The sequence below is a fragment of the Oncorhynchus keta genome, unplaced genomic scaffold (genome assembly GCF_023373465.1).
Source record: "Oncorhynchus keta strain PuntledgeMale-10-30-2019 unplaced genomic scaffold, Oket_V2 Un_scaffold_11571_pilon_pilon, whole genome shotgun sequence".
Lineage (NCBI taxonomy): Eukaryota > Metazoa > Chordata > Actinopteri > Salmoniformes > Salmonidae > Oncorhynchus > Oncorhynchus keta.
Window position 1 is genome coordinate 6,445 of NW_026290760.1, and position 11,051 is coordinate 17,495.

The 11,051-nt window shown below is 47.4% G+C and overlaps 1 long non-coding RNA gene across 1 annotated transcript; it reads left to right on the forward strand.

The window, feature by feature from the left end:
- Positions 1-4,384: 4,384 nt before the first annotated feature.
- LOC127927306 (uncharacterized) lies at positions 4,385-5,929 on the forward strand. The gene is made up of 3 exons (XR_008126850.1): positions 4,385-4,717; positions 4,765-4,905; positions 4,953-5,929. It is a non-coding gene; the product is annotated as an uncharacterized LOC127927306 (long non-coding RNA).
- The last annotated feature ends 5,122 nt before the right edge of the window (positions 5,930-11,051 follow it).

Here is an 11,051-nt window from a genome sequence, read left to right on the forward strand (position 1 = left end):
GATGGGCTGTAGTGGGACGGGCTGTAGTTTCCCGGGCTAAAGTCTTCGGTCTGTAGTGTGACGGTCTGTAGTGGGAAGTGGCTGTAGTGTGGCGGGCTGTAGGTGACGGTCTGTCAGTGTGACGGTCTGTCAGTGGGACGGGCTGTAGTGTGGCGGGCTGTAGTGTGGCGGGCTGATAGTGAGACGGGCTGTAGTGTGGCTTTGGCTGTAGTGTGACGGGCGATTTGTAGTGAGACGGGCTGTAGTGAGACGGGCTGTAGTGAGACGGGCTGTAGACAATACAGAACTGGGACGGGCTGTAGTGTGGCGGGCTGTAGTGTGACGGGCTGTAGTGTTAATGCCAAGACTGTAGTGCCTATGGCATGTTTGTTTAAGATGGAGGGAGGCCTGTTTCATCTTTTACTGTTTGTTCAATGTCTAGGCAAGTCAGTTCGATGCGAAAGAGCTGGGACTGACTTCTCATCACCGTTAGGCGTAATATGATACGCTACTCTGCTCCCTGTGTCCCATGTTTGTTTATAGATTAGCATCACATGTTGGTTTCCCGGAGATAAACCTCTTCCTGTTTTTTACCAGTAACGAAGATGTCGTCTCCATGTTTTTATTTAGATCCAGGTGGCGAATCCGTTTCCAGATCTGGTCCGTCGTGCTTTAATTAAGAGACTTTGGCCTTTTCATGTTTGTTTAATGCCAAGCTTCACTGTAATGTATCTCATGCTACCCTGCTCTAAGATGGAAAAAGAAGTGTGTGTCCATGTTTGTTTAAGATGGAGGGTAGGCCTGTGTCTCCATGTTTGTTTAAGATGGAGGGTAGGCCTGTGTCTCCATGTTTGTTTAAGATGGAGGGTAGGCCTGTGTCTCCATGTTTGTTTAAGATGGAGGGTAGGCCTGTGTCTCCATGTTTGTTTAAGATGGAGGGTAGGCCTGTGTCTCCATGTTTGTTTAAGATGGAGGGTAGGCCTGTGTCTCCATGTTTGTTTAAGATGGAGGGTAGGCCTGTGTCTCCATGTTTGTTTAAGATGGAGGGTAGGCCTGTGTCTCCATGTTTGTTTAAGATGGAGGGTAGGCCTGTGTCTCCATGTTTGTTTAAGATGGAGGGTAGGCCTGTGTCTCCATGTTTGTTTAAGATGGAGGGTAGGCCTGTGTCTCCATGTTTGTTTAAGATGGAGGGTAGGCCTGTGTCTCCATGTTTCATTGTACACACTGATGACCAGTCCGGTGTGATTTTCTCCAGCCTCGAACATCCTAGTAATGATGGGTAGTCTCCTTTCACCATGTAGAGTTGTAGAACACCTCAGTGTTCTCCTGGTCTGATGAGTCAGTCACCTCAGTGTTCTCCTGGTCTGATGAGTCAGTCACCTCAGTGTTCTCCTGGTCTGATGAGTCAGTCACCTCAGTGTTCTCCTGGTCTGATGAGTCAGTCACCTCCGTGTTCTCCTGGTCTGATGAGTCAGTCACCTCCGTGTTCTCCTGGTCTGATGAGTCAGTCACCTCAGTGTTCTCCTGGTCTGATGAGTCAGTCACCTCAGTGTTCTCCTGGTCTGATGAGCCAGTCAGTCAGTGTTCTCCTGGTCTGTGTTCTCCTGGTCTGATGAGTCAGTCACCTCAGTGTTCTCCTGGTCTGATGAGTCAGTCACCTCAGTGTTCTCCTGGTCTGATGAGTCAGTCACCTCCAGTGTTCTCCTGGTCTGATGAGTCAGTCACCTCAGTGTTCTCCTGGTCTGATGAGTCAGTCACCTCAGTGTTCTCCTGGTCTGATGAGTCAGTCACCTCAGTGTTCTCCTGGTCTGATGAGCCAGTCACCTCAGTGTTCTCCTGGTCTGATGAGTCAGTCACCTCAGTGTTCTCCTGGTCTGATGAGTCAGTCACCTCAGTGTTCTCCTGGTCTGATGAGTCAGTCACCTCAGTGTTCTCCTGGTCTGATGAGTCAGTCACCTCAGTGTTCTCCTGGTCTGATGAGTCAGTCACCTCAGTGTTCTCCTGGTCTGATGAGTCAGTCACCTCAGTGTTCTCCTGGTCTGATGAGTCAGTCACCTCAGTGTTCTCCTGGTCTGATGAGTCAGTCACCTCAGTGTTCTCCTGGTCTGATGAGTCAGTCACCTCAGTGTTCTCCTGGTCTGATGAGTCAGTCACCTCAGTGTTCTCCTGGTCTGATGAGTCAGTCACCTCAGTGTTCTCCTGGTCTGATGAGTCAGTCACCTCAGTGTTCTCCTGGTGTGATGAGTCAGTCACCTCAGTGTTCTCCTGGTCTGATGAGTCAGTCACCTCAGTGTTCTCCTGGTCTGATGAGTCAGTCACCTCAGTGTTCTCCTGGTCTGATGAGTCAGTCACTCAGTGTTCTCAGTGTTCACCCCTGGTGTGATGAGTCAGTCACCTCAGTGTTCTCCTGGTCTGATGAGTCAGTCACCTCAGTGTTCTCCTGGTCTGATGAGTCAGTCACCTCCGTGTTCTCCTGGTCTGATGAGTCAGTCACCTCAGTGTTCCCCTGGTCTGATGAGTCAGTCACCTCAGTGTTCTCCTGGTCTGATGAGTCAGTCACCTCAGTGTTCTCCTGGTCTGATGAGTCAGTCACCTCAGTGTTCTCCTGGTCTGATGAGTCAGTCACCTCAGTGTTCTCCTGGTCTGATGACCATTCTTGCTTTAAGTCTTTGAAGTTTTCTCTGAGCTGTTTTTGGTTCTGCAGGCTCATTCAATGTGGCTCTTTTTATTACAGGCTCACCTTACACCTGATGTCCCACCATGTCCTTCCACCATCATGTAGAAGCCCTGATGTCCCACCATGTCCTTCCACCAGCATGTAGAAGCCCTGATGTCCCACCATGTCCTTCCACCATCATGTAGAAGCCCTGATGTCCCACCATGTCCTTCCACCATCATGTAGAAGCCCTGATGTCCCACCATGTCCTTCCACCATCATGTAGAAGCCCTGATGTCCCACCATGTCCTTCCACCATCATGTAGAAGCCCTGATGTCCCACCATGTCCTTCCACCATCATGTAGAAGCCCTGATGTCCCACCATGTCCTTCCACCATCATGTAGAAGCCCTGATGTCCCACCATGTCCTTCCACCATCATGTAGAAGCCCTGATGTCCCACCATGTCCTTCCACCATCATGTAGAAGCCCTGATGTCTCACCATGTCCTTCCACCATCATGTAGAAGCCCTGATGTCCCACCATGTCCTTCCACCATCATGTAGAAGCCCTGATGTCCCACCATGCCCTTCCACCATCATGTAGAAGCCCTGATGTCCCACCATGTCCTTCCACCATCATGTAGAAGCCCTGATGTCCCACCATGTCCTTCCACCATCATGTAGAAGCCCTGATGTCCCACCATGTCCTTCCACCATCATGTAGAAGCCCTGATGTCCCACCATGTCCTTCCACCATCATGTAGAAGCCCTGATGTCCCACCATGTCCTTCCACCATCATGTAGAAGCCCTGATGTCCCACCATGTCCTTCCACCATCATGTAGAAGCCCTGATGTCCCACCATGTCCTTCCACCATCATGTAGAAGCCCTGATGTCTCACCATGTCCTTCCACCATCATGTAGAAGCCCTGATGTCCCAATCTGCCACAGAGGAAGTCTTGATGTCCCACTCTACCACAGAGGAAGCCTGATGTCCCACTCTGCCACAGAGGAAGCCTGATGTCCCACTCCGCCACAGAGGAAGCCTGATGTCCCACTCTGCCACAGGGGAAGCCTGATGTCCCACTCCGCCACAGGGAAGCCTGATGTCCCACTCTGCCACAGAGGAAGTCCTGATGTCCCACTCTGCCACAGAGGAAGTCCTGATGTCCCACTCTACCACAGAGGAAGTCCTGATGTCCCACTCTACCACAGAGGAAGTCCTGATGTCCCACTCTGCCACAGAGGAAGTCCTGATGTCCCACTCTGCCACAGAGGAAGTCCTGATGTCCCACTCTACCACAGAGGAAGCGTTTGACTTGATTTTCCCCCGTCTGTGCTCGTTTTCCCCCCCTGACGAACTCAACACGCTGAGCCTCTTTGGCATCTAGTTCCATGGGGACACGAGGACTTCAACAGTCTTTCGCCGAGGTCAGATTTACATTCAGTCGATAGTCTCCTGTTGTGTAGCTTCCCTCCGTAGCCCACATACTAGTCTGTCTCTGATGGTGTCACTTAGAAAGGCATTCATCTCAGCGCAGCAGAACACAGTGCAAATAGTACAACCCTCGTACACAACGGATACCCCTCCATTTCTTCCATTCCAGCCATTACGATGAGCCCCCGGTACTCCCCAATTAAGGTCTCACCAGCCCGCCTGTGCACCGTCACCACAGTGCCGATGAGCCCCCGGTACTCCCCAATTAAGGTCTCACCAGCCCGCCTGTGCACCGTCACCACAGTGCCGATGAGCCCCCGGTACTCCCCAATTAAGGTCTCACCAGCCCGCCTGTGCACCGTCACCACATGTAGCTATAGATTTAATAGAGTTTAGAGAGTCTTAAGGTAACTAAATGTAGCTATAGATTTAATAGAGTTTAGAGAGTCTTAGGGTAACTAAATGTAGCTATAGATTTAATAGAGCTTAGAGAGTCTTAAGGTAACTAAATGTAGCTATAGATTTAATAGAGCTTAGAGAGTCTTAAGGTAACTAAATGTAGCTATAGATTTAATAGAGCTTAGAGAGTCTTAAGGTAACTAAATGTAGCTATAGATTTAATAGAGCTTAGAGAGTCTTAAGGTAACTAAATGTAGCTATAGATTTAATAGAGTTTAGAGAGTCTTAAGGTAACTAAATGTAGCTATAGATTTAATAGAGCTTAGAGAGTCTTAAGGTAACTAAATGTAGCTATAGATTTAATAGAGCTTAGAGAGTCTTAAGGTAACTAAATGTAGCTATAGATTTAATAGAGCTTAGAGAGTCTTAAGGTAACTAAATGTAGCTATATATTTAATAGAGCTTAGAGAGTCTTAAGGTAACTAAATGTAGCTATAGATTTAATAGAGCTTAGAGAGTCTTAAGGTAACTAAATGTAGCTATAGATTTAATAGAGCTTAGAGAGTCTTAAGGTAACTAAATGTAGCTGTAGATTTAATAGAGCTTAGAGAGTCTTAAGGTAACTAAATGTAGCTATAGATTTAATAGAGTTTAGAGAGTCTTAAGCTAACCTTTAGGCTCAAGGTTTGTGAAAACAGAACAAATCTAATGAGGGTCATTTAGAGCTAGACTGTAGAAGGATGGATCTCTATGTTCAGACGGCCGAGGGACACACTACACAGGACACAGTCTGATCTCTCTGTTCAGACAGCCGAGGGATATACACACTACACAGGACACAGTCTGATCTCTCTGTTCAGACAGCCGAGGGACACACTACACAGGACACAGTCTGATCTCTATGTTCAGACAGCCGAGGGACACACAACACAGGACACAGTCTGATCTCTATGTTCAGACAGCCGAGGGACACACTACACAGGACACAGTCTGATCTCTATGTTCAGACGGCCGAGGGACACACAACACAGGACACAGTCTGATCTCTATGTTCAGACAGCTGAGGGACACACTACACAGGACACAGTCTGATCTCAATGTTCAGACAGCCGAGGGACATACACACTACACAGGACACAGTCTGATCTCTCTGTTCAGACAGCTGAGGGACACACTACACAGGACACAGTCTGATCTCTCTGTTCAGACAGCCGAGGGACACACTACACAGGACACAGTCTGATCTCTATGTTCAGACGGCCGAGGGACACACAACACAGGACACAGTCTGATCTCTCTGTTCAGACAGCCGAGGGACACACTACACAGGACACAGTCTGATCTCTATGTTCAGACAGCCGAGGGACACACTACACAGGACACAGTCTGATCTCTATGTTCAGACAGCCGAGGGACACACTACACAGGACACAGTCTGATCTCTATGTTCAGACGGCCGAGGGACACACAACACAGGACACAGTCTGATCTCTATGTTCAGACGGCCGAGGGACACACTACACAGGACACAGTCTGATCTCTATGTTCAGACGGCCGAGGGACACACAACACAGGACACAGTCTGATCTCTATGTTCAGACGGCCGAGGGACACACAACACAGGACACAGTCTGATCTCTCTGTTCAGACAGCCGAGGGACACACTACACAGGACACAGTCTGATCTCTATGTTCAGACAGCCGAGGGACACACTACACAGGACACAGTCTGATCTCTATGTTCAGACGGCCGAGGGATATACACACTACACAGGACACAGTCTGATCTCTATGTTCAGACAGCCGAGGGACACACAACACAGGACACAGTCTGATCTCTATGTTCAGACAGCTGAGGGACACACAACACAGGACACAGTCTGATCTCTCTGTTCAGACAGCCGAGGGACACACTACACAGGACACAGTCTGATCTCTATGTTCAGACAGCTGAGGGACACACAACACAGGACACAGTCTGATCTCTATGTTCAGACAGCCGAGGGACACACTACACAGGACACAGTCTGATCTCTATGTTCAGACAGCTGAGGGACACACAACACAGGACACAGTCTGATCTCTATGTTCAGACAGCCGAGGGACACACTACACAGGACACAGTCTGATCTCTATGTTCAGACAGCCGAGGGACACACAACACAGGACACAGTCTGATCTCTCTGTTCAGACAGCCGAGGGACACACTACACAGGACACAGTCTGATCTCTCTGTTCAGACAGCCGAGGGACACACTACACAGGACACAGTCTGATCTCTATGTTCAGACAGCCGAGGGACACACTACACAGGACACAGTCTGATCTCTCTGCATTATCACCGTAGTGTTCTCCATTATCGTCATAGTGTTCTGCATTATCACCATAGTGTTCTGCACTATCACCATAATGTTCTGCATTATCACCATAGTGTTCTGCACTATCACCATAGTGTTCTGCACTATCACCATAGTGTTCTGCACTATCACCATAGTGTTCTGCATTATCACCATAGTGTTCTGCATTATCACCATAGTGTTCTGCACTATCACCATAGTGTTCTGCATTATCACCATAGTGTTCTGCACTATCACCATAGTGTTCTGCATTATCACCATAGTGTTCTGCATTATCACCATAGTGTTCTGCATTATCACCATAGTGTTCTGCATTATCACCATAGTGTTCTGCATTATCACCATAGTGTTCTGCATTATCACCATAGTGTTCTGCATTATCACCATAGTGTTCTGCATTATCGCCATAGTGTTCTGCATTATCGGCATAGTGTTCTGCATTATCGGCATAGTGTTCTGCATTATCGTCATAGTGTTCTGCATTATCGTCATAGTGTTCTGCGTTATCGCCATGGTGTTCTGCATCATCGCAGTAGTGTTTTGCATTATCACCATTGTGTACTGCACTATCACCATAGTGTTGCTGCATTATCACCATAGTGTTCTGCACTATCACCATAGTGTTCTGCATTATCACCATAGTGTTCTGCGTTATCACCATAGTGTTCTGCACTATCACCATAGTGTTCTGCACTATCACCATAATGTTCTGCATTATCACCATAGTGTTCTGCACTATCACCATAGTGTGCTGCATTATCACCATAGTGTTCTGCATTATCACCATAGTGTTCTGCACTATCACCATAGTGTTCTGCGTTATCACCATAGTGGATCTGCATTATCACCATAGTGTTCTCCATTATCGGCATAGTGTTCTGCATTATCGTCATAGTGTTCTGCGTTATCACCATAGTGGATCTGCATTATCGCCATAGTGTTCTGCGTTATCACCATAGTGGATCTGCATTATCACCATAGTGTTCTGCATTATCGGCATAGTTTTCTGCATTATCGTCATAGTGTTCTGCGTTATCGCCATGGTGTTCTGCATCATCGCAGTAGTGTTTTGCATTATCACCATTGTGTACTGCACTATCACCATAGTGTTGCTGCATTATCACCATAGTGTTCTGCATTATCACTGTTTTTTTAAAACATTATCAGTGAAATGTTCTACATTATCAATATGGTGTACTGCATTATCGCTGTGGAGTTTAGCATTATCACTGTAGAGTTTAGCATTATCGATGTAGTGTTCTGCATTATTACTGTAGAAGTCGACATTATCAATGTAGTGTTCGCTGCATTATCACTGTAGAAGTCGACATTATCAATGTAGTGGTCTCTGCATTATCGCTGTAGAAGTCGACATTATCACTGTAGTGTAATCTGCATTTATCTTTCTTTATTTAATCAAGTAAGTCCATGAGAACACATTCTCACGTGCAATAACTGTCCATAGACTGTCCACTCCTGCATGTATCTATTGGCTTCTGTTGACATCGTTATTTAACCAGGTAAATCATAGAGAACACTTCTTCCACATCTCTGTCATAATAATGATTTCTAACAAGTTACTGGCTCAAATCAGTAGCGGAGTACAACAGGTATCACCTATCTCTGCCTGTCCTGCTGAAACTTAGACAGGCTGGAGATTTTACCTCATGCAGTTATCACGCAGCTTCTACCTATCACTGTGACTGACTCCCTAACTGCGAGAGAGAGAGAGAGAGAGAGAGAGAGAGAGGGAGAGAGAGAGAGAGAGAGAGAGAGAGAGAGAGAGGGGCGAGAGAGAGAGAGAGAGAGAGAGAGAGAGAGAGCGAGACAGAGAGAAACAGAGAGAGAGAGACAGAGAGAGAGAGAGAGAGAGACAGAGAGAGAGAGAAATAGAGAGACAGAGAGAAACAGAGAGAGAGAGAGAGAGAAATAGAGAGAGAGAGAGAGAGAGAGAGAGAGAGAGAGAGAGAGAGAGACACAGAGGTGCATTTGTTCCAGAGAAGAACAGAGCAACCAAACGCAACGTTGTAGCAACAACCGAGCAGACTCACACACACACTCAGTCAGTACAGGGAAAAGAGAGAGACAAGAGAGAAACAGAGAGGTGTTTCAGAGATGACCAGACCTGACAGAGCAGAATAGTACAGAACAGATCAAAGTAAGAGCTTCTGGGTAAAGTCCTTGTTCCTTACCTGTGATGAAGACAGCCTTGCCCTGGACGGGCAGAGTGGGTGCTGGGGCTGTCCTGACAGAGTATAGGCAGCAGGCGAGGCAGAGGGCAGCCAGCACCAGGACAGCAGGCACACAGAAGAACCACAGCCTCTCCACTAGTATGGTGACCCCCAGCCAGGCCACCACGGTCGGGGCCGCGCTGACGTGGGACGCCAGGACCTTCTTCATGGCCCCTCCAACAAACGCAGACATCACCCCCATGTAGATCCAGTCTAAGTAGTCTTCCATTGGCTGGAAGGAAGGACGAGCAGAGGGAGTTGAGTTGTCTCAGTTCCTCTCAGTTCTCAGCAAGGCAACTCTGTCTGTCTCTCTCTTTCTCTCTGTCTTTCTATCTCTCTCTCTGTGCCTCTGTGTGTCCCTCTCTAAATGTGTGGTGTCAGATCAGAGACTAACAGAGTGGTTGAAGGAAAGCCAGTGTAGTACAGACCCAGCTCTCTCTCTCTCTCTCTCTCTCTCTCTCTCTCTCTCTCTCTCTCTCTCTCTCTCTCTCTCTCTCTCTCTCTCTCTCTCTCTCTCTCTCTCTCTCTCTCTCTCTCTCTCTCTCTCTCTCTCTCTCTGTCTCTCTCTGTCTCTCTCTCTCCCTCTCTCTCTCGTGTATATATAGACCAAGCTGCTGGGGGGGAGGGACTACACTAGCATGGATCTAATCGGTGCCCAATGACCAAAGTTTTACTGCAGTTTAAGGCAGACCCCCCTTCACCCTCCACCCCTCTTATACACATACACACGCTCTCTCTGTCACTCACACATACGCTCTCTCTCTCTCTCTCTCTCTCTCTCTCTCTCTCTCTCTCTCTCTCTCTCTCTCTCTCTCTCTCAATACAATTCAAGGGGGGCTTTATTGGCATGGGAAACATAGGTTAACCTTGCCAAAGCAAGTGAAGTAGATTCTCTCTCTCTCTCTCACTCTCTCACACTCTCACACACACACACACACACACACACACACACACACACACACACACACACACACACACACACACACACACACACACACACACACACACACACACACACACACACACACACACACACACACACACACACACACACAGTTTAGCTGCTGTGTTCTTATGGGTTGTAGCTAAAGGTAATGTTTAAACACCTCATCTTCCTCAGTTCAATTCAATTCAAGGCTTTATTGTCATGGGGAACATGTGTTAACATTGCCAAAGCAAGTGAGGTAGATAATATACAAAGGTGAAATAAACAATAAAAGTTAAGAGTACACATTATACTCACAGAAGTTTCAAAAATAATAAAGACATTACAAATATCATATTATGTCTATATACAGGGTTGTAACAATGTGCAAAGTACACAAGGGAAAATAAATAAGCATAAATATGGGTTGTATTTACAATGGTGTTTGTTCTTCACTGGTTGCCCTTTTCTCGTGGCAACAGGTCACACATCTTGCTGCTGTGATGTCACACTGTGGTATTTCACCCAGTAGATATGGGAGTTTGTCAAAATTGGATTTGTTTTCTAATTCTTTGTGGATCTGTGTGATCTGAGGGAAATATGTATCTCTAATATGGTCATTACATTGGGCAGGAGGTAAGGAAGTGCAGCTCAGTTTCCACCTCATTTTGTGGGCAGTGAGCACATAGCCTGTCTTCTCTTGAGAGCCACGTCTGCCTACGGCGGCCTTTCTCAATAGCAAGGCTATGCTCACTGAGTCTACGCCGGGCCTTTCTCAATAGCAAGGCTATTCTCACTGAGTCTACGCCGGGCCTTTCTCAATAGCAAGGTGATGCTCACTGAGTCTACGCCGGGCCTTTCTCAATAGCAAGGCTATGCTCACTGAGTCTACGCCAGGCCTTTCTCAATAGCAAGGCTATGCTCACTGAGTCTACGCCGGGCCTTTCTCAATAGCAAGGTGATGCTCACTGAGTCTACGCCGGGCCTTTCTCAATAGCAAGGCTATGCTCACTGAGTCTACGCCAGGCCTTTCTCAATAGCAAGGCTATGCTCACTGAGTCTAC